This window comes from Chrysemys picta, chromosome 4, assembly GCF_011386835.1.
Source record: "Chrysemys picta bellii isolate R12L10 chromosome 4, ASM1138683v2, whole genome shotgun sequence".
NCBI lineage: Eukaryota > Metazoa > Chordata > Testudines > Emydidae > Chrysemys > Chrysemys picta.
The window spans coordinates 67,679,643-67,700,495 of NC_088794.1; the positions used below are offsets into that span (position 1 = coordinate 67,679,643).

A 20,853-nucleotide genomic window follows, 5' to 3' on the forward strand; every position below is an offset into this window, starting at 1 on the left:
AATGAAAACATGTAATAGGAAAATGAAGGCTCCAAACTTATTTATTCCTCATACAATTGGTTTGGACTGAAGGTGATGGTGGGATTTCCCTTTATGTGGTGAAGCCTATTCCTTTCTAAAATCTTCTGTCTGTGGTGATGTTTATCTCTGCCTCCTGACTATACTTTGAAGAGCAAATGTTTTGCATTTAAAATGCACCAGTTTGCATGCCTTCCAGAACTTCTCCAGGGGAGCTCACCTCTAACCCCCCTCCCTATGTCTTCATTTGCCTCCCAACTCTACTAAACCTAGTGACTAAGGCTCAGATAGTGACCCTGGCTGTTTTACCACACATCAGAGCAGGGCAGGGTTGCGTATAAGGAACACACTTAGCCCACACAGAGGAGTATCTGTGTGGTATCTAGCCTTGGATTCATGAATTTGCAGTAGTTGTGTTTCAACAGGTTGAAATATCTTATTTATACATTGTTTGATGTGAGTCATCAGTGTGCTAAGCGTGGTACAAAACAGAGTGGCCCTGGCCAAGAGAATTCATAGTCTAGATTGATCCAGACAGTCCAAACAAACAATTTAATAGATATCTATAACATATGAAAACCATACATGAAATTGGACAGTCATGCGGTATTTTTTAAACTATGTTCAATATTGGAGGGTGGCATCACTGACATAGGTCAAATATCTGCACAGTACACTCTGAACCTACCAGAGCAATAAGGCAAACACTGCAATTTTGCATGTGTGTTTCTTTTCATCACCAGCACAAAGATGGATCTTGTTGATTTAACCTAACTCTACATGAACAGCAGGGGAGCTAAAAGGCTCACTGCCTAATTAGAGTCCCAGATGTTAGATTTTCAGTGGTAAAAATATTTTATTGAATGCTGAAAGAACTTGAACTGTTGCTGAAAGAAAGGGGAGTTGATCTCAATGTCCTTTGTTTCCATTGCAGTTCTGAATATTGGTGCTAGGATACAGTACTGTACAAAACAGTTCATCTGCACATTTTAAAGAGGTACCACAAATTAAAAGCAGATGAGTTCAGTAGCTGGCAAGGAAGCCTGCTTTGTTTTCCAAATTTAAATCAGATTGAATGTTATATATGGAAATATAATCTGTATAATGCCTATGTAAATGTCTAATCTCATATCTGAAAATTTTACTTTTATAGCCAAAGACCAAGTATACAGACTCAAACTTGGGCATATGAGTGCAAGTCCTTAAATCCACTTTGGGACTTGACCTGTTTTTTAAGATGTTGAAAACTGGCAGCTCCCATCAACTTGAATTGTAGGGACTCACCACTTCTGAAAGTGAGTACGACACTTTTATTCAGGAGCCTAGATATGGAACTAGGTGTCTAATTTTAGGTTCCCAACTATCTCAGGTTGGGGCCCCAACATTAATGGAAACTTTTGAAAATTTGCACCGAAGTGCCTGGCCCACGGTCATACAGCAACTAAATGGAAGAACCAGAAATAGAACCCAGAACAGGAGTCCTGACTCCTGATACTCAGTGCCACGAGACTAGACAATCGCTCCTCCACTACTGAACATATATAAAGAGCGATAGGTACCATCGCCTCTTTCTCACCATTTACTGTATAAAACTTGGGGAGGGGGCGGGGGGAGATGTTTTAACTTCCACGGAGTGATTAGGTTTCTCCGACTCAATCTCTGCACAAGGAACAAAGACAGACTTGTTGAGAACAAATTCTGTTACTGAGGCAGTAGGATGCAGGTAAGGGAGGGCCAGGAGACTTTTGCTCCTTCTCTGCATTTTATGAGAACCAGATGCTCTGCAGCAGCCTCTCTTAGTGGGGCTATTTGTTGTAGGTTTCCCACTAGGGCTCCATTCTTGAGAAGTTTAATAACAAACTACAGAAAAAAACCCAGCTGATTTTGGTCAGAATAGACAGCTGACTCTGCCAACCCACATGAAATATGGGCATGTCAATCAGGCAGGCAGATCTAGCTTTAAAAAGGAGCTTACTAAAAATTGCTAATGCCACTGGCATACACATGAGCTATTATGATCCCAGATTATTTTTAATAGTCTCTTAAGGTACCTGTTTATTTCCTGAAGCATAGTTAACAAAAGAAAAGATTGACAAGATGCTGCAAGGGTACTCAGCAGGATCAGCAAGTATCAATCATTGTTAAACACTAATTTCCATCCTGGTAGGGACAGTATGTGATGGGAAAGAGCATGATGAGCTATTTTAAACATAGAGGGGCACATTCTGGTCCTTGCTAAGGCTGCTTTGCACCACTCTGGTGTACATTATATCTTGCAGTACAGGACACTGCTGTAGCCAAAGATACCATGGGTGCTCTTAAGTGGAAAATCTGTAATGTGTATCATGCTGGGGGCGTAAAGAGGAACTTCACCATTGTCTGAGGGCTATTCCAGCACCAGAAAGGACTGACAATGAGGAGTCCTTGTGGCACCTGAAGACTAACTAATTTATTTGGGCATAAGCTTTCGTGGGCTAGAACCCACTTCATCAGTGGGGTGAGGTCAGGAAGTGAAACATTTTCAGAACCACCCCTGTTTCTGTGACTGACCCAAACTATACCTTGAGACACATTGAGTTGAAGCTGTTCCTAGAGACAAGAGGGATACTGGATACAGGTACACTAAAAGATTTGGCTGAAATTAGAAATAAGGAAATCTTTAAATCTTGTGCAGGTGACAATGAGAAGTTCTGAAATCAGAGGCTTTAGTTCACTCTAGTTAGTTTGAATGAAGCTATAGACTACCTACAATTGGTAAGAATTAAGTAGCTATTTTATTACATGGAAAATAATAGTTATAAAAATATATGACAGGGTATAGGGGGATTACTTGATGCCCAGTGAACAAAAGGTTAATATCATCTCCACTTACTTTTTCTGTTTGTACTGTACAAGTACTTAGGGGAAGGGCTCAAATAGGTTGGGGCTGGGAGAGAATAAGCTTTTGGGAAGATCAGGCTCCACACACACGTTCATAGGATTGGGCAGACCCCCAAGCTGCAGGCTATCTCCTTTGTCTTTTGATCATATTAAATCATTTCACTTTCATGTTATAGTCACAGACCCTAAAGGAAGAGACCTTGTACCTGCCTCTGTGTTTTTTCTTGCTGCTGAGTCATTCCTCTCTTTTACAGAGTCATGTTGAATGCATTAGGAGCACCGTGAATAGGAGAGTTTGCCATAAGGTACAAAGAATTGCTTGAAAGCCTAGAAGAGAGAAATCATCCCCTTAATATTTTTCTGTCATACAGCTTATTTGTGCTAAGAGGTAGAAAAGCACTCCGCTTTTCAGACTGAACCAGGCTGTTGGCTGTGAGTTTTGACCATAAATCTTCAGGGGTTTTGCCCAAAAGACAGAAGAAAAGTATGAAAATTACTGAATGGTGAGGCCAGAAAGTAAAAATAAAACAAAGCAAATGTATATTTATAATGAAAGCTTAATCAGTACAGCCCTGATCCAAAGCCCATTCAAATCAATGGGAATCCTGTCCTTGACTTCAGTGGGTTTTGGATTAGGCTCTCAAAGCACAATTATCTGACAAAACCATAGTAATACGTGGGATTCTTTCACTTCCACACATGAGACCTGTGGAGCCTGTAATCAAACTTGAGGCCTGCAGTTCAATTTGAAAGGTTTCTTGTGCTAGGCTATTCTGGTCAGGTGGTTGCTCTGACTCTCATCTAGTAATTTGACTTAAGGCTGCTGGTCACCCTCAACACCCAGCAGTGGAAGGAAATAGTACTTTGAAGTAAAATTCCAAGCCAAAGAAAGCTATTATATGCTGTAGAGAAGAACTGTATACATTCCTGTCGCCCTTTAGCTGCACTGCCCTATATACAGTGCAACCATTTTTACTCCTGCACCTATTAGTGTTTTTTTGACCCTTCTTCCTTTTTTTTTTTTTTTTTCTCCCTTTTAACTTTAGTGTTCTTTCTTGGGTTGATTTTCATTTACACTAAGGCCCCTTTATACAGCCCTGGCAGTGTAAAGGGGCCTCCATGTTAAGGCCCCTTTATACTGTCTGAGTGATGTAAAGGACCTTAGTGTAAAAGGGAATCTGGCCCTTTGTGTGTAATTTACAAGTGACCCATTACCTACAGAGCAAAAGGGTGTGGATGGAATGTTGGGGGCCAGATCTACATGTGCTGGTGCAATGGGGTTTCAGTCGCACTTTCCTGAATCAGTGTGGCCTGCAGTGCTGCACAGGGGAATTGCCCTCTCACTTCCTCGGGAATGGCAGATTGGGTTTCTACAGGTGGCATCTTAGGACTGAGCACCTTGCCAACAGAGGCTGCAGGGAAGATGCACTTAGTTTGTCTCCTGGCTGCTCTAGTCATATCTTCTCTCCTGTCAACACCACTCACTTCAGAGACCCATGCTCAGCTGCAGACTGGCTGGTAGCAGAGATGTTGTGAGCACCTTTGGAAGTCTTTCAACCATTGACTTTTCAAATCTGCCAGAGTCTGCCAGCTTCTGCTGATTCAAATTTGCCCAGTTGTGTGTTGGGTGAAGAGAACACTTTCCATAGTTTGATTTTTGTATCTAACTCTTAAGAAATTAATATATAATGAAGCAAATCCTATATAAGGAGTGAAATCACAATGCCTATAAAGAAAATAGTAAAACTCTCATTGACTTCAGTTGGGTCAAAATTTCATCTTAAGTGTTTGGTGCAGAGGTGGGCAAACTACAGCCCGTGGGCCACAGCTGGCCTGTGGGACTGTCCTGCCCGGCCCCTGAGCTCCTGGCGGGGCAGCTAGCCCCCAGTCCCTCCCCTGCTGTCCCCCCTCCCCTGCTGTCCCCCCTCCCCTGCAGCCACGCAGGCAGCACTCTGGGCGACAGGGCTGCAGCGCGGCAGCATGTCTGGCTCCAGCCGGGAGGAGCGGCTCCAGATGTGCTGCTCTGAGCGGCATGGTAAGGGGGCTGGGGCTGGGGGGTTGGATATGGGGCAGGGGGTCCTGGGGGGTAGTCAGGAGACAGAAAGAAGGGGGTGATTGGATGGGGCAGAGGTTTGGGGGGGCAGGGGATGAAGAACAGGGGGGATTGGATAGGGAGTGGGTTCCCGGACGGGCCTGTCGGGGCGGGGGTGTGGATAGGGGTTGGGGCAGTCAGGGGACAGGGAGTGGGGGGTTGGATAGGGGGTGGGGTCCCGGGGGGCGGTCAGGGGACAAGGAGCGGAGGGGGGGTTATATGGGAGGGGGGATTCTGAAGGGGATAGTCAGGGGGTGGAAAGTGGGAGGGGGTGGATAGGGGGCAGGGGCCAGGCTGTCTGGGGGGCACAGCCTTCCCTATCCGGCCCTCCATACACTTTCGTACCCTGATGTGGCCCTCAAGCCAAAAAGTTTGCCCACTCTGGTTTAGTGTAAAGGAAAGCTGTTGATTGTGTTCATACCCAGTAATCAGGGCCAGTGCAAAGATGTTTTGTGCCCTAGGCGAAACTTCTACCTTGTGCCCTTCCACCTCCCCGAGCCCTGCAGCAGCTCCCCGCCCCCCCTGCCCTGAGGCGCCCCCCCCCCGCGGCAGCTCCCCACCCCCCCCTCCAACCTGAGGTGCCCCCCCCCAGTGGCAGCTCCCCACCCCCCCCCGGCCCGGGAAGCTGTGCGGCAGCTCCCCACCCAAGCTCACCTCTGCGCCGTCCCCTCCCTGAGCCCCACGGCAGCTCTCCACCCCCCTCCCTGCCCTGAGGCACCTCCCCCATGGCAGCTTCCCCCCCCCCGACCTGAGGCGCCTCTCCCGTGGCAGCTCCGCCCCCCCCCCCGCCCGGGGAGCCATGCGGCAGCTCTCCACCCCAGCTCACCTCTGCTCTGCCCCCTGCTTGAGCCCTGCGGCAGGTCCCCACCCGCCCTGAGGCACCCCCCCCCCGCGGCAGCTCCCCACCCCCCCCCTGAGGCGCCTCTCCCATGACGGCTCCTCCCATCCGAGGAGCTGTGCAGCAGCTCCCCACCCCAGCTCACCTCTGCTCCGCCTCCTCCCCGAGCATGCCGTCGCTGCTCCACTTCTCCCACCTCCCAGGCTTGCGGTGCCAATCAGCTGTTTAGCGCCACAAGCCTGGGAGGGAGAGAAGCAGAGCCAGGCGGCATGTTCAGGGGAGGAGGCGAGGTGAGCTGGGGCTGGGAGTTCCCCTGCGTGTGCCACCCCCCCTTACTTGCTGCAGGCGGCCCTTCCCGCACCCCCTGCCCCAGCTCCCTCTGCCTAAATGCTGATGATGACCGGGGGCGGCTGATGATCTGGCCGCCGCCGAAGAAAATGCCACCCCCCAAATGCTGGCGCTGTAGGTGACCGCCTAGGTCTCCTAATAGGTTGCACTGGCCCTGCCAGTATTGTTAGTCTGTAGTAACATTTATGAGCCTTATTATTGATCTAATACATAGCCTGATTCCCTGTTTCCAAAAAAATAGCCATGATCATTGTTTTGATACATTGTCATTCTTTTGTTGGCTAAAATTGTTGATTTTGTCAACAACATTCCTTCTTACTGTATCCTCATTGTTTCACGTCAGTAAGCTTTCTAATAGCTTTATCATTTGCATGCTGTAATGAAGGCTACAGTGATCTTTGCCAATAACAATAATATCATTTTCCTGCTTAGCCCACTGGAAGCAAATTGACACATCTGGCCTGATATATTCACCTGCCTCCCATCTGGAGGATCAGACCCTTAATCAATAAGAGTTTTCCCAAGTAAGGATTAGGTCCACAGCATTGAGCACAGCTGAGGGCATACCTGCAGAAGGCATTTCTTGCTGGAACTGGGTTGCTTATGTGGGTTTAAATGAGTCAGCTAGAGTCAGGCTGGTCCAAATAACTCAATTTTTCAAAGATAGTCAGAGTTGCAAGTCAGTCAGTACACCTTCCTTTCTGAAGCAAAAATGTGAGAGAAGAAGCAGGGGATGAGTGGAACCATTAAACATGCCTGCCATACTGCTGAAGAGGTTTGCTTTTTGACCATATTAGTTAATAAAGTTCAACTGTGACCCTGTTTAAGTTTATTCCAAAAGGTGATGTCATTTCTGGCATCTAAAGCAAGTCCCTGCAGTTTTAAAATCATGACTCTATAAACTGGGTTCTTCTACATTACAAATAAACTATTAGTATGCCCCATTTAAGAAATGAATATAGGCTGTTCTGCTTCAACCCATATGTACAGTTCAGAAGGTCAGGCATTACCGCAGTATCTCTCCTGTTATTTTAGGGCTCCCATGTGTTATGGTTGGCCCTGATGACATGGCATTTGGTTTCAGTTATTTTTTCATGGCTTTGGCTTTTAAGAATAGAAAGACACATTTCAAGTAAAATCCAACAAGTTGTAAAGTTCACAAAGATGGAGGACTGTGATCAGTTTTAGACAAAGCATGTAGAAGGAGACAAACGTCTTATTTTATTTTAAGGACTGTGGCTATTTAACCTAAATATAATAAATCTAAGTTATGTAGGGGGGGAAAAGAAACAGAAAACACAGCCCAGCTAGTGTTGTAGTAACCCTGCATTTTCTTAAGTGGAGCCAGTTGTTTCTATATGACATCAAATTTCATAGTGGCCAGGATTCAAAACAGAGGCAGGAGTGGGGGAACACAGTGCTCTTTGTTGAAGCAAAGTCCAATAATTAGTTTGATAAATAAATACAAGGAGTGTGAAAGGGAGTCCCTGTTGGTGAAAATGCTGACCCTTCAAGCCCCAGTTATAGCTCATCATTCAAAATGGTGTTTGTCTTGCTGCCGGGGTAGTTGTTATGAAATAGTTTATAACCCCTCTAGGTAAAATCTGTACAACAAATCTAGAATAACTCCATGTAAAAGGTGATTAAGATCATGGTTCCAGATAAGAGGGATACAGTAAAGATACCAAGCAGGACTAAATTTCAGCAACATATATGGTGGTTTAAATTCACAAGTCCTACTAATATTAAAGGGAGCTCTGTGTCTGTTGTCTGTACATTGCAAATTTTCAGAAGAGCTGACCTGACATTTAGGAACCTAAACAAAGTGGTCAGATTTTCAAAACACAGTTGCTGGGGACTTTTGAAAATATGGCCATTTCATTTAGATGTCTACATGGAAGCTGAATTTTAGCATAAAGGATGTATGTTTTATGTAGCTGTGAATTGGTACATAATCTAGCAGCTAATCTCTCCTTGAAACACAGGAGATGAGTGGGAGGCCACATGGCATGACTGATTTAGGTCAACGTACAATGCAATTTATTACTTTAAACCCCACAGTTCTACAGCCTCCTGTAAGCAATTGGATGTGATGCCCTGAAAGAAAGACCATGCTAATGAGTAGAACAGGGGAGTGATTTAATCTCTTCATGCTCCACTAACAGACTAGTGTCTACAGAAGTTCTAAAGTCTGATTGTGCAAATCCATCCCCCTCACATGAATATGGCTAATAACTGATGAAAGGCTGAAGAATTTTCATAGACGCTACAGAAGATGATGGGAAGGAGAGCCTTTCACCAATGTACTGCACATCCCACAGTCACAGAAAGCTGATTGTGGGAAATAGACCTCATGATCCTAATAACGCTACAGGTTTCTGAAGAAGATTTATCTATCCCACATACATTCATCCCACATACATTCATTCCATCGCTTGGCCTCAAACTTGCTAGATCAGCAATACGGTTGAGCAGGATTTAGCTCAGTTGCCCAGGGAAAGCGCAGTTTAGACAAAATAATAAATTAATCTACTGTAATAACTCTGGCTTTTCTCAGCAAAACATCAGGCTGAAATAAGAGATTAAATAAAAGGTGCTGGGACTTCTATGCACAAAGAGAGAGAGAACTTCTACTTTCCACTGGTATTAAGAACAACTTGGACATGCTTGTTATCATCATATGGACAAAACACATTGGATTTGAGTCTAAGTAAGGGGTGAAGACCTGGTCAAGGCTCTCTTGTGGTTTCAGGAAAAGAGATTTTCTCCTTTAACTATCTGTGGAGGGTCACAAGCGTCATGGATAGAACATGAAGCTCCCAGTAATCTGTGGAAAATTGGTGATGGTTCCCTGCGCATTAGAGAATACAGTTAAAAGTTGACCTTCCTGTTTTTAAAAATCCTCATGGATGTCCTCCAACTGACCTCGTGGAACTTGTCTCTCTACTCCTTTCACCAGACTTTTCACTGTCTCTTCACTCAGATCTGGGCTGCTCTAGAAATCTGCATCAATATAGCTATGTCATTAGAGGGCAATTTTTTTTTTAAAGACTATATTTACTGGCATAAGCCCTATTGTGAACACAGTTACACTGGTATAACTGTGCCTTTGATTGACATAATTTATGTTGTTTTCTAAGCCAGCATAAGCTAGACTGTTATAAGCACTTTGATAGCAATGTAACTGCATACGCATTAGGACAGTTTTATTTAACTACACCAGTGTAGTTAAAGCTGGAAAAACTTTCTAGTGTAGACAAGGCCTCAGCCTCACCAGCTGTGTGACAGCCTTCTCCTCGGCAGCTCCTGCTCTCTGGAACTACCTCCCAGATTCCTCATTGACTCTAAACTGCATCTCATCTTAAAACATCCCCTCCCTTGCTTGTACTTCTGAATTTCTCTCTCCCGCTAATATTCTTTAACTTTGTGACTGACTCATTCACCTCTGTTACGCATGTTGGGATACGTCTTGCTTGAAAGCCATTGTAACAAAACAACATTAAAATATGCTACGATTGGTGTTCAAACAAGAGTGAAGAGAGGGTTTAATAATCTCTCAACCCCAGTTGCTGCCACCTGGATTTGGTTCAATAGCAGAATAAATTATTCATTAAATAAATTATTCAGCCAATATCACAGGAATTTGTTGAATAATTTAGTCAGTGGACTAACAGGATCTGACCAGCTATGACACAGGCTGAATGCTGAATATGACACAAGCTGACAACTAACCATTATTTAATGAATAATGGCAATATTATTTGAATAATCTTTGGGCAGCTCTATTATGAAGTGAGGATTAGAGGTGATAAAATTATTTCCTCTTTCCTATCTGTCCAAGGAAGGTAAAGTTAAGAATCCAGACTCTAAGGAGAAAACAAGGATGTGTGCTTTTAATTTCTGCATGATGTTGACCAGTTCAACAAGGACTCAGTTGAGTAGTTTAACTGAGGCCCCATTAAAATGGATTTTATTCTGGGTCACCTAGAGTTTAAGAAGTCCGGGAAGAGAGCAGAAGAAATATTTTGCTATGTGCTTTCAGCAGGCCGCTGCCTGGGCTCGGCAGTAAATGAGCTATTGTACACTAAGGGCCAGACTTGTTGGTCAGAATCAGGCACATGGGGGGAGACAGTGTAGCTAATGGGAAGAAAGCTATTGTTTATTATCCCCTCGACAAAACTGAAAAGAATGTACAGGGCTCCAGGGGGAACTGGGATGCAAAATAGCATTGTACTCCTTTTATAACATTTGCACCATGATCCTGAGCTGCTTGACTATATGAAAGGTCTGAGAACACAACCTAGCTTTTCTTCAGCATTTGTTGCAAAACAGCATCACTTCCTAATGACTGTAAAGGAAATTATATGGCTCTTCTAAACCTTCAAAAAAAAATGGGGGAGGAATTCCATTCTTTCTTCTTAGACTGTAGTTTCTAGAAAGAAGCACAGATATCTAATTATTTTGCTTAAACTCTAAAACGAAGGGAGTGTAGATTAGCTTTAGATTACATACCATAAGAGTTGCAATTAATGGGATCCCATGGCTGTCGGGTCCTCTGATTTAATATGGGCTAGGAAAAGATTTGTGTGAATTCTCTAGAGAAGGCACTGACAGTAGGGACCTGTTTAGAGCGCTAGTATTGTCTTGTTTAGGGAGTGGTCAAAAATGAATGTCTTTGTTGGAGGTTTCTCTTAACTTTGGCCTGGTCCTAAGATGTGCTGAGCACCCATATTGAAATCAATAGGTGTTGCAAGTACTCAGTGCCTCTCAGAATTTGGCCCAGTGTGTGTTATGACCCTGGGAAGTTGAGCCTATTGGTGGGTTTTCCCTGGGACTGGTATCCTTCTGTAAGGTGATACTGGGTATTCTGATAGGGAATTGGCAAGCTGGGAAATATTTTGTTAGCTCAATTACAGGCCTAATATTTGGGATTTATATGATCTTCTCATCCTAGTTAATGAATTTCTATACAAAGGTAAGTATCATTATTCCCATTTTTCATAGATGGTATTATCCTCTGATCCACTCAGAAAATGGCATGATGTTTTTAGCTGTTTCCTTCTGTCCTGTCTAGGGATCTTGTGTAGATATAGAGGGTCTGATTTATGACTGCACCTGAGCTCTGCTGTCTCTGCATTTTTTGGCTGGGCCCCAGTGCAGTTTCAGTTTTTGCTGAAACTTCCAATAAGAGTGCCAGGTGTGATGTGGATATCTCTACTTCAGTAATTGAACTAACTCAAATCACTCAGCTGAAGCACCAATGAAGCATGTACCCTGTGCTATGGCTAGTCTGCACAGAGGATAAGAGTCCACTACTGCTGCACGCTAATGAAGTCACTTCTTCAGTGTAAGTGTTTGAGGCCTATGTTTTGGTGCTGAAGTTCTTGGGTTCAAACCCTACTGGACATCTGTGGTAGAGATCATAATACAAAGGTTCGAAAGGAAGGAAGGAAGGAAGGAAGGGCTTGTGACGAATGCATGGGACTGGGATGCAGGAGATACAGATTCAAATCCTGGCTTTGCCACAGACTCCTTATTTGATGTTGGGCAAGTTTCTTACTTCCCATAATAGGAAATTATCCCCTTTTTTAATCTGACCATCAGTCTTCTCTATTTAGATGGTAAGTTTTTGATGGCAGAGGCTGCCTCTTAATATGTATTAAAACTGTGACCAGCACAATCGGGTCCTGGTTTTGGCTGGGGCTTCTAAACGTTACTACATTACAAACAAATAATAAAGCAGCCAGCCTTGTTCTGCAATTATTGCAGCCCCAGACTGATGTCAAGGGAAGAGGGAAGCTCAGTTAGAAGCATGTAGAAAAGTGATTTTGAGACAGTGTTTTATATCCTATTACCATTTCCTCGAGTCATCTAGCCTCTCGTAAAAGAGGCAGACAGCGCTGAAACACCAGTGGTGGCAACTACAGCATTCTTCCTGCACTGCTGGGATTGGGCGTGTGGAGAAGCAACAGCTGCACCATGTGTTTTGGAGTCATATTTATGCCTGGGTCAGCCTAGTGATTGTGGTTACTGTGGAGAGGAAATAGAAGAAGTGGGAGTGGCAGCCAGGCCTAAGCTTAAAGCCAATGTCTCTGCCATAAAAAGTAGGGTAACAAGCACAATAATAGGTTCCTTCAAACCTAAGCCTGTGGTGGAGTGCGTACAGAAGCAGATACACATGTGTCTGTGGTGGTCTCCAGGGCTCAGGTTAGCAACAGAATCATCTCTTACAATATCATTCTGAACACTGCCTTAGGTTTCAGCTGTGCATGCATTTCCCATGAGCTAGGTGTCAGAATTTGTAATGTTTTGGTTTCAGGCTTGCTTTCCTTGAGAGTTTAATAATTAATGATAACATCTTCTATTTATTCCAGAGGGCTTTACAACCACCATGTGATATATGAATCCTTTCACCCATCAATGGAATGAATGTGGCTCCTTTGGGGTAGAATGTGACAGTTTGTTAGGGCACAACAGCAGCTTAATCCAGGGGAGTGAAGGTAAGAAGGATTTAATTATACACATTTGGAGGTGGCCAGGACACCACAGTTAAAACCTTACACTAGTAAAAGGTGCTATGGGATCTCTGAAACCACGATAAGCCTGCACTAGTGCAGGTCATTTCACTCTGGTGCAGTGCAACCATGCTAGGGGCTTGCAGTGGTGTAGCTATGTTGGGATACTCCCAGTGTCCCCCAAGGGAGCAAGATGACAATCTTCACGTGGTGCTTCTGTTAAGTGCTGATGTTTTTTGTGCTCTGTGTTTTGTGCAAATCCACCAACATACCAGTGTTGTCAACTGGCCACTGGACATCACTTTACCAACCTCCCAGTGAATGTAGCAATGAGTATACTTCCTCAAACCACCGTTTTCAGGACCAAAAAAAGAACAGTTGGGCCAGTCCTCTGAAGATATCAACTTAATGTAGAAGGGATGTCCAGGGAAAAAGCAGATTACCTCTCAAGGACCTTCAAAGACCATCACATTGAATTGTGGCCCTCCAAGAAACACACATGAAAGAAGAAGATAAAGCTACCAGACATAAAATCTATAGCTATACCAAAATCGCTGCTGTCAACCATCCAAAACATGGGTTCTTCTTGTCCCTGTAGGTGCTCCACTCCAGGTGTTGGTGCGTCCCTGCGCCTTTGCTCGGAGATTTTTTGCAGCAGTACTCGTACCGGCCACGCATGCGCAGAGGCTGCCCCCCGCTGTGAGTCTAGGTTAATAGTACGCATGCGTGGCTGGTCTCCTCAGTTCCTTCTCTACTGTCCCCGGCCTGAGACGGAGCTCAGCAGACTCGTTAGGAAATCCCTCACTCTTGCTACAATTACCCTTCTAGTAGTTAGTTTGTTGTTAGTTCGTTGTTAGTTTAGTTAATTACCTCTTTTATCTGTTACAAAAAAAAAGTGGTTTCTGTCAGCCGCAGCCGCTTCGGCCATGCCTGGCTCCACAGGCTTCAAGCGCTGTTCTACATGTAAGGAGGCTATCCCGCTGTCAGATGGCCACTCACAGTGTATAAAATGTTTGGGGGAAGCCCACATTCCTCAAAAATGTGCCCACTGCAGCAAACTTAGTTCCAGGGCACAGAAGGACAGGGAGCTTAGACTTAAACTGCTCCTCCTGCAAAAGTCTATCGGGTCAGTTTCAGACCCAGGTGCTGAATCCGGTTCCGCTGCCCGCCACAGCCCCCCTGCCTCAAAAAAACTGAAAAAATCTACAAAGAAAGAGCAGCCTTCTTCACCAAAGAAGGTTATGAGGCACAAGATTTCTTCAGGCAGATCAACAGTCTCCCTGCCTGTGTTTCCTCGCCTCAGCAACTTTGATGAGCCGGGCTCCTCAGGAACTGCGCGAAAGCCGCCTGAGGCTGCGGCGGCGGTGCAAAGCTCCGGTGCCGCGGCTTCAGGCTTTCAGTTGCCTGCTTCTCTTATGGCACTGTTCGGCACCGCGACGGATGCGGTGTCGACATTTCACAACATGCCTGATCCCCTGCAGGCTGATGTTGCCCGCCCGGCACCGACCGCGGCACCGACAACCGCGGAGCAGACTGACAGGGAGATCACAAGCAAAACCCCTGCTCAGAGGAATGTTCCCTCATGGCAACCTCCCCCTGCACAGCTTTCACCTCACGGAGGAGCCTCACCATTTCAATTTACTCAGACAGCAGATCTATTGGTATCACCTAGCCTGCAGTCTCCCCTGATGAATGCCTGTTTTTCTCCAATTCCTGAGTCAGGATCTGAACAGCCTTCCTCCAGTGAGGAGGAAACTGATCCACAGGAAGTTTTTTCTCCATATCAAGACTCCCACTCCCAGACCCCAGTCAATAGAGGTTATAGAAAAACTACCTCATCCTATTCTCAGGATCCTGCCCCCCTGGGGGGTGAACCCCTGGATGGCACCACCTATGCCCTACCCACCACCATGGCAATATTGGACACCATGGGCATCGTACCCTCGAGAACACGTGCGCTACGGCAACTTGACCAGGCGCAACACTGGTCTGGTGCCACCACCTGACGAATCTGCCAGTGACACAAGACACCTGGCAGCACCGTCACACTTCCAGGATCAACCTAGTCCTGCTCCTATTCCAGCAGAGCCGGAGGTAATGCCTGAAGAAGCCTTACTTCCCCTTCCTCCAACACCGTCGGATGACTACGCAAAATTCCAAGACCTCTTCAAAAGAGTTGCCAGTGACTTGAGAATTAACTTGGAGGAAGTCACTGAACAACAGCATGAGCTAACGGACATCCTACAGCCCTCTTCTTCCTCTAGGGTGGCATTACCTATCAACGTAGCCCTTTTAGAACCCGCTAAGTCCATCTGGCAGACTTCGGCTACAAGCCTACCTACCTGTAAACAAGCGGACAGGAAGTACTTTATCCCTTCAAAGGGCTCTGAATTCCTTTTTACCCACCCGGCGCCAAACTCACTGGTAGTAGATGCAGCGAACCAAAGGGCCAAACAACAATATTCCCGGTCCAACCCAGCCAACAAGGACAGTAAATGCTTGGACCTCTTGGGTCATAAAGTATATGCATCCTCGACCCTACAATTTCATATAGCTAATTATACTGCAGTCCTTGCAAAATATGATCACTCCTCCTCTGAGCAAAGGTGCAGGGACGCACCAACACCTGGAGTGGAGCACTCACAGGGACATCTCTCTCAAAGAAGAAGAGGTTACTCACCCTGTGCAGTAACTGACTTTCTTCGAGATGAGTGTCCCTGTGGGTGCTCCACTACCAATCCTCCTCCCCTCTACTTCGGAGTTGGGGTAGCCTCCGTTGTAGAGAAGGAACTGAGGAGACCGGCCACACATGCATACTATTAACCTAGACTCACAGCGGGGGGCAGCCTCTGCGCATGCGTGGCCAGTACGAGTACTGCTGCAAAAAAATCTCCGAACAAAGGCGCAGGGACGCACCAACACCTGGAGTGGAGCACCCACAGGGACATCTCTCGAAGAAGAAGCTTTTAGAATCAATTAAGGCAGGCTAATCAGGGCACCTGGGTTTTAAAAAGGAGCTCACTTCAGTTTGTGGTGGGAGTGTGAGGAGCTGGGAGAAAGAGGCGCAAGGAGCTGAGAGTGAGAGGGTGTGCTGCTGGAGGACTGAGGAGCACAAGCGTTATCAGACACTAGGAGGAAGGTCCTGTGGTGAGAATAAGGAAAGTGTTTGGAGGAGGCCATGGGGAAGTAGCCCAGGGAGTTGTAGCTGTCATGCAGCTGTTACAGGAGGCACTATAGACAGCTGCAATCCACAGGGCCCTGGGCTGGAACCCAGAGTAGAGGGCGGGCCTGGGTTCCCCCCAAACCTCCCAATTGACTTGGACTGTGGGTTTTCCCAGAGGGGAAGGTCTCTGGGCTGTTCCCCAACCCACATGGTGAATCTCTGAGGCAAGAAAATCCGCCAATAAGCGCAGGACCCACCAAGATAGTGGAGGAACTTTGTCACAGGGCATACACCCAAAGTTAGCAGTGTACATGCAAAATCGATTAGAGGATGTGGAAGTTCTGGAGGAATCATCAACCAGTGGAAGAGAGATCAACATAGTTAGATTTAGGGACATCATTATAGTAAACATATACAAGCCACCTAACATCATGTGGCCTGATCCTATCTTCCCTTCCCTTCCTCATCCAGCCATCTACATAGGTGACTTTAACAGCCATCACAAAGACTGGGGATACTGCTCAAATGACACAGTTGGGGCACAGATCACAGAATGGGCCTCCCTTGAAGACCTCCATTTGCTCTATGATCCAAAGCAATCTGGATCTTTTCGGTCTGTGAGGTGGACAATGAATCACAACTCTGACCTGTGTTTTGTGATCTGTAATTGTGCAGGTGTCCCACTGGCCACCACAAGAACCATGCTGAGCCACTTCACACATAGCCAACATCACCCAATCATCCTCCAGATTGCCCTGGAAGGGCCTCTTCTGCAGTCTGTGCCAAAGCAGTGTTGGAATTTCCACAATGCTGACTGGCCCGCCTACACTTGAGAAACAGAATCTCTGATCCCATGGCTCAAACCGATATCTAGAAACTTCGGTCGTTTTACAAACATCCTAAAATCGACCGCTAAGAAGTACACCCCACATTGTCACCGCAAGTCTTTCACCCCCTGCTGGACAAAAGAAGCTGAGTCTCTCCTGAGGAAATATGAAAAGAGCGGCAACTAAGCAAAGGTGACAGCAAATGCTGTTGCCTCTCATCTTCTTTCTAACAACAAGATGCCGACAGACAAGATTACATGCCAGGCGGTCCAGTGGGAACTCCGCAGAAACCTTCAACAATGCCCAGAGGAATCCCCATTCTCTTCCCCATATTCTGTTGAGGAGATCAATGTTGCACTGTTGGAAACCAAAAGTCGGAAAGCTGCAGGGGTTGATGGCATTCTTCCAGAGTTTTTCCAAGAATCTGGGGAGATGGGGACGGGAATGGCTGGTGGTGCTTTTTACTGCCATGCATAGAACCGGAGAAGTGCCAACAAGCTGTCAACAGGCAACAGTGGTTGCCCTACTGAAGCCTGGGAGACCCTCAGAGGACACAGCCAGCTATCGCCCCATCTCTCTCCTCTCAACCACTAGCAAGTTCATGGAACGGGTGCTGCTCCACTGTCTGTCTGATATTATTGAAGACAGCCTCCCAGTGAAGCAGGCAGGATTTGCCTGAAGAGAAACTGCTGTGACCAAGTAGCTTCACTTACCAGCCCCATTGAGACAGGATTCCAATGTACGTTGAAGACAGAAATTGCCCTTATTGATCTGTCCTTGGCATATGACACTGTCTGGAGACTGGGCTTCCTCCTCAAGATCTCCCGCATCATTCATTGCTGGCAAACGATCTGCCTCTTGGCGGCAATGACTGGAGACTGCTGCTCTAAGGAACATATTAATGGCCAGATCAGTAGACCAAGAACTCTTAACTCGGGCATCCCTCAGGGCTCTGTCTTGGCCCCAATACTTTTTAATCTATACAGCACAGCTATACCAGCGACGGAGTCAAGGAAATTCATCTATGCACTTGATATTGCCCTAGCTGTTCAGCATACAAGCCTCCATACTATCAGCTGCACCCAAACCTGAGATCCCAGCACAATGACTGATTATTCCCAATGCTGGAAACTTAGGCCTAGTTTAAAAAAAACAACACCATGGTAACTGCTTTCCATCTGAACAATAAAATGGCTAATACCAAACTTGATGTGCAGTTCTGCGGTGAGAGCGTCAGTCACAAAACTAATCAAAAGTATCTTGGTTTTACACTGGACTGGAGTTTGACCTTTCGACAACACCTCGAGAACACGTGCGATAAGGTGAGGTCTCATGTCGTGCTTATCAGAAAATTGGCCAGAACATCTTGGGGCTCCAGTACATGGACCTTATGACCCACAACAATTGCCTTGGTATATTCTGCAGCTGAATATTGTGCACCAGTGTGGTGTTATAGCAGTCACATTAAACTCCTTGACATTCAACTCAATAATGCTATGCGCATAGTGTCAGGAATGCTCAAATCTACTCCAGTTGACTGGCTCCTGGTCCTATCACACATCCAGCCTGCACAGATTATAAGAGCTGCTCAGACATCTCGCTTTCTTAATCATGTCAATGCAAATACAAGGATCCCACTGCACCATGACCTGCAGAACCCGCCAAAGATGTGATTAAAATCCCACACCCCTCTGTGGAACCATATCAAGATCCTTACACCAAACTTTGATGCTGAGGCTCAATGGAGAGTCACATGGAGCACTTTGACCGCTCAAAACAAACAGCTTGTCATTGATCCTGTTGAAGAACCACTGAGTTTTGATTTATGTCGGAAAGACTGGTGCAGATTGAATCGCATCAGGACATCTCATGGGAGATGTGGACAAACCCTCTGTGATGTTATTGACGTGAACTGTAACTATATAGATCATTGTTGCACCAAATCTTGTACAAGGGAGGTTAAGTAAGGTATCTATGGGAAGGTTGTAATTTGCTGGTTATGATTATGCTGTCTACATGTGTGTATCATTTTTGTATTTGAAGTTATGAATATTGGCTATGTGTTTGATTCTAAGTAGCATCAGTGAAGCATTTTGTCAGCTTCTTGAGAAAGGACTATTCTGAGTAAGTGCCCAATCAAGAAACGCTTAACTGACAATGGACTTTGGGAGATGCCAATCCATATCTGAGCTTTCCTGGGAATGTTCAAACTAACATGTAAACAATGGTATCAGCCTGCAAAAAGCTGAATCATTCATGGATATGTGACTTGCCCAGGTGGCCTCAAACTCCATCCTTTTGCTGTGATTTTGTACAGAAGAACAAAGGGGTTTCCGCCCACAAGAGAGAGAATATAAAAGGCCCTGGAAGCCTCTCCATTTTGTCTTTAACTGGCTCAAGAGATGGCCTCTCCACCCCAAAGAGGTGCCTGAAAGAAACTGGAACAAAGGACAGTAACTACGGGGGTGTGAGTGATTGCTGGACCCAGGCCATAAACTACAACCTTGGTCTGAAAAGGATTGGGCCCGGACTAGGAAGAAATCCAGTCTGTGAAAGAAGCTTATTGGAACATCTCAGATGGTGAGATTTACCTGTATTCAGTTTCTTAATGTATTAGGCTTAGACTTGCGTGTTTAGTTTGATTTTGTGTGGTAACTTACTTTGTTCTGTCTTTTATTACTTGGAACCACTTAAATCCTACTTTTTATACTTATTAAAAAACATAAGTCTGCAGGCCATTAGAACTGTTTCAAGACCAAGAGGGAGCCTTCTAGGTAACAGCTTTTGAGCTTTAAGGATATGTCCATTCAGTGAGTGGCAGTGAATCTCAGATCCTGTGTGGACAGACTTGGGCTCACACTACTGAGTTAAAAATAGCCATGTAGACATTGCAGCCTGGGCTCTGACACCTAAGGAGGGAGGTGGGCTTCAGAGCCCAAGCGTCAGCCTGAGCCACAATGTCTACAAAGCTATTTTTAGGACAGTAGTGTGAACCTGAGTCTGCTGCCCCGGACACTGAGATTCACTGCCCTGGGCTGTGTGTATGCACACATATGAGGCTTGTTTTGACCAGTAGGGCAACACCTTGATGAAGCTCCAGTGAACGCAAATAAGATCAGATTTGATTTAACTGAATAGATCAGTGTATTCAGCGTGGATGAAAACAAAATTAAAATAATTACTGCTTGCCAAGGTCACATCTCGCACCCACACACTCTTTGTTAAGAAGAGCATAAGAACAGCCATACTTGGTCAGACCAATCATCCATCTGGCCCAGCATCCTGTCTTCTGACAGTGACCAATGCCAGATGCTTAAAAGGGAATGAGAAGACATTACTTCATCTCCTGTCTAGCTCCCTCTGTCCTCCAACTCCCTTGCTACCTCTGAACTCATCACTTTACCCCCTCCATCCTCAACTTAATCCCCACCCTGCTTTTTCTAAACTATTGTCCTGTCTTGTTTTTTTCTGCCTTGTCTTAGTTTGATTCTTTATAGCAGGGAAGGGATGTTCCATTCAGTTTGGGAATTTCAGACATAACTATTTGAATGGGCTAAGTATTCCAGATACAACTAGATACTGGAGTATTCTTCATGTGATGTCCTAAACTCTTAGTTCTATCTTAGCAGTGGCTGGACCTCAGCAGTGTATACATTTATCTGACTTACATACACTTTCAATTGGTAGAGTGTGGAGAGCTGTTTTGGGATCCATCTGAATAAAAGATGCTATGATTACTCACAATCTTGAATCCCTGCTAAAAATGTGTGCATGTAATAGCCACATGCTGCAGTCCTCATGACCAGGTTCTTCAGTGCCTAAATCTTTTAGGCTCTTTTGAAATCCTATTGAAATTTAATGGGTTTTGGATGCCTAAGGCTCCTTTGAAAATCCCAGCTTTTGTGTGTGTGTGTGCGCGCGCATGTGTGCACATGCGCACGCGCGACAGGATCAAGGCTTTGTCTTGTGTACCAGCGAAGAGCTCAGAATTTCTAAGGGAAAAAAAAAAGCACTTGCCTCTTAAAAAAAGAGAGAAAAAAAGGAGGTGGTGGGCAGTAAAGTGTAGCAATCATTTCCATTATCAAAAGCATAATGACTGGCCTTTATACTTCGCTAGCAGCATAGGCTGGCAGGGGGCATTCTGTTCAGCACACATGGATAAAGAGTGATGA

General features: G+C 45.5%; 1 long non-coding RNA gene across 1 annotated transcript; it reads left to right on the forward strand.

The window, feature by feature from the left end:
• The first annotated feature begins 4,854 nt into the window (after positions 1-4,854).
• On the forward strand, positions 4,855-20,521 carry LOC135983080 (uncharacterized). The gene is made up of 3 exons (XR_010600571.1): positions 4,855-4,933; positions 12,551-12,676; positions 16,530-20,521. It is a non-coding gene; the product is annotated as an uncharacterized LOC135983080 (long non-coding RNA).
• The last annotated feature ends 332 nt before the right edge of the window (positions 20,522-20,853 follow it).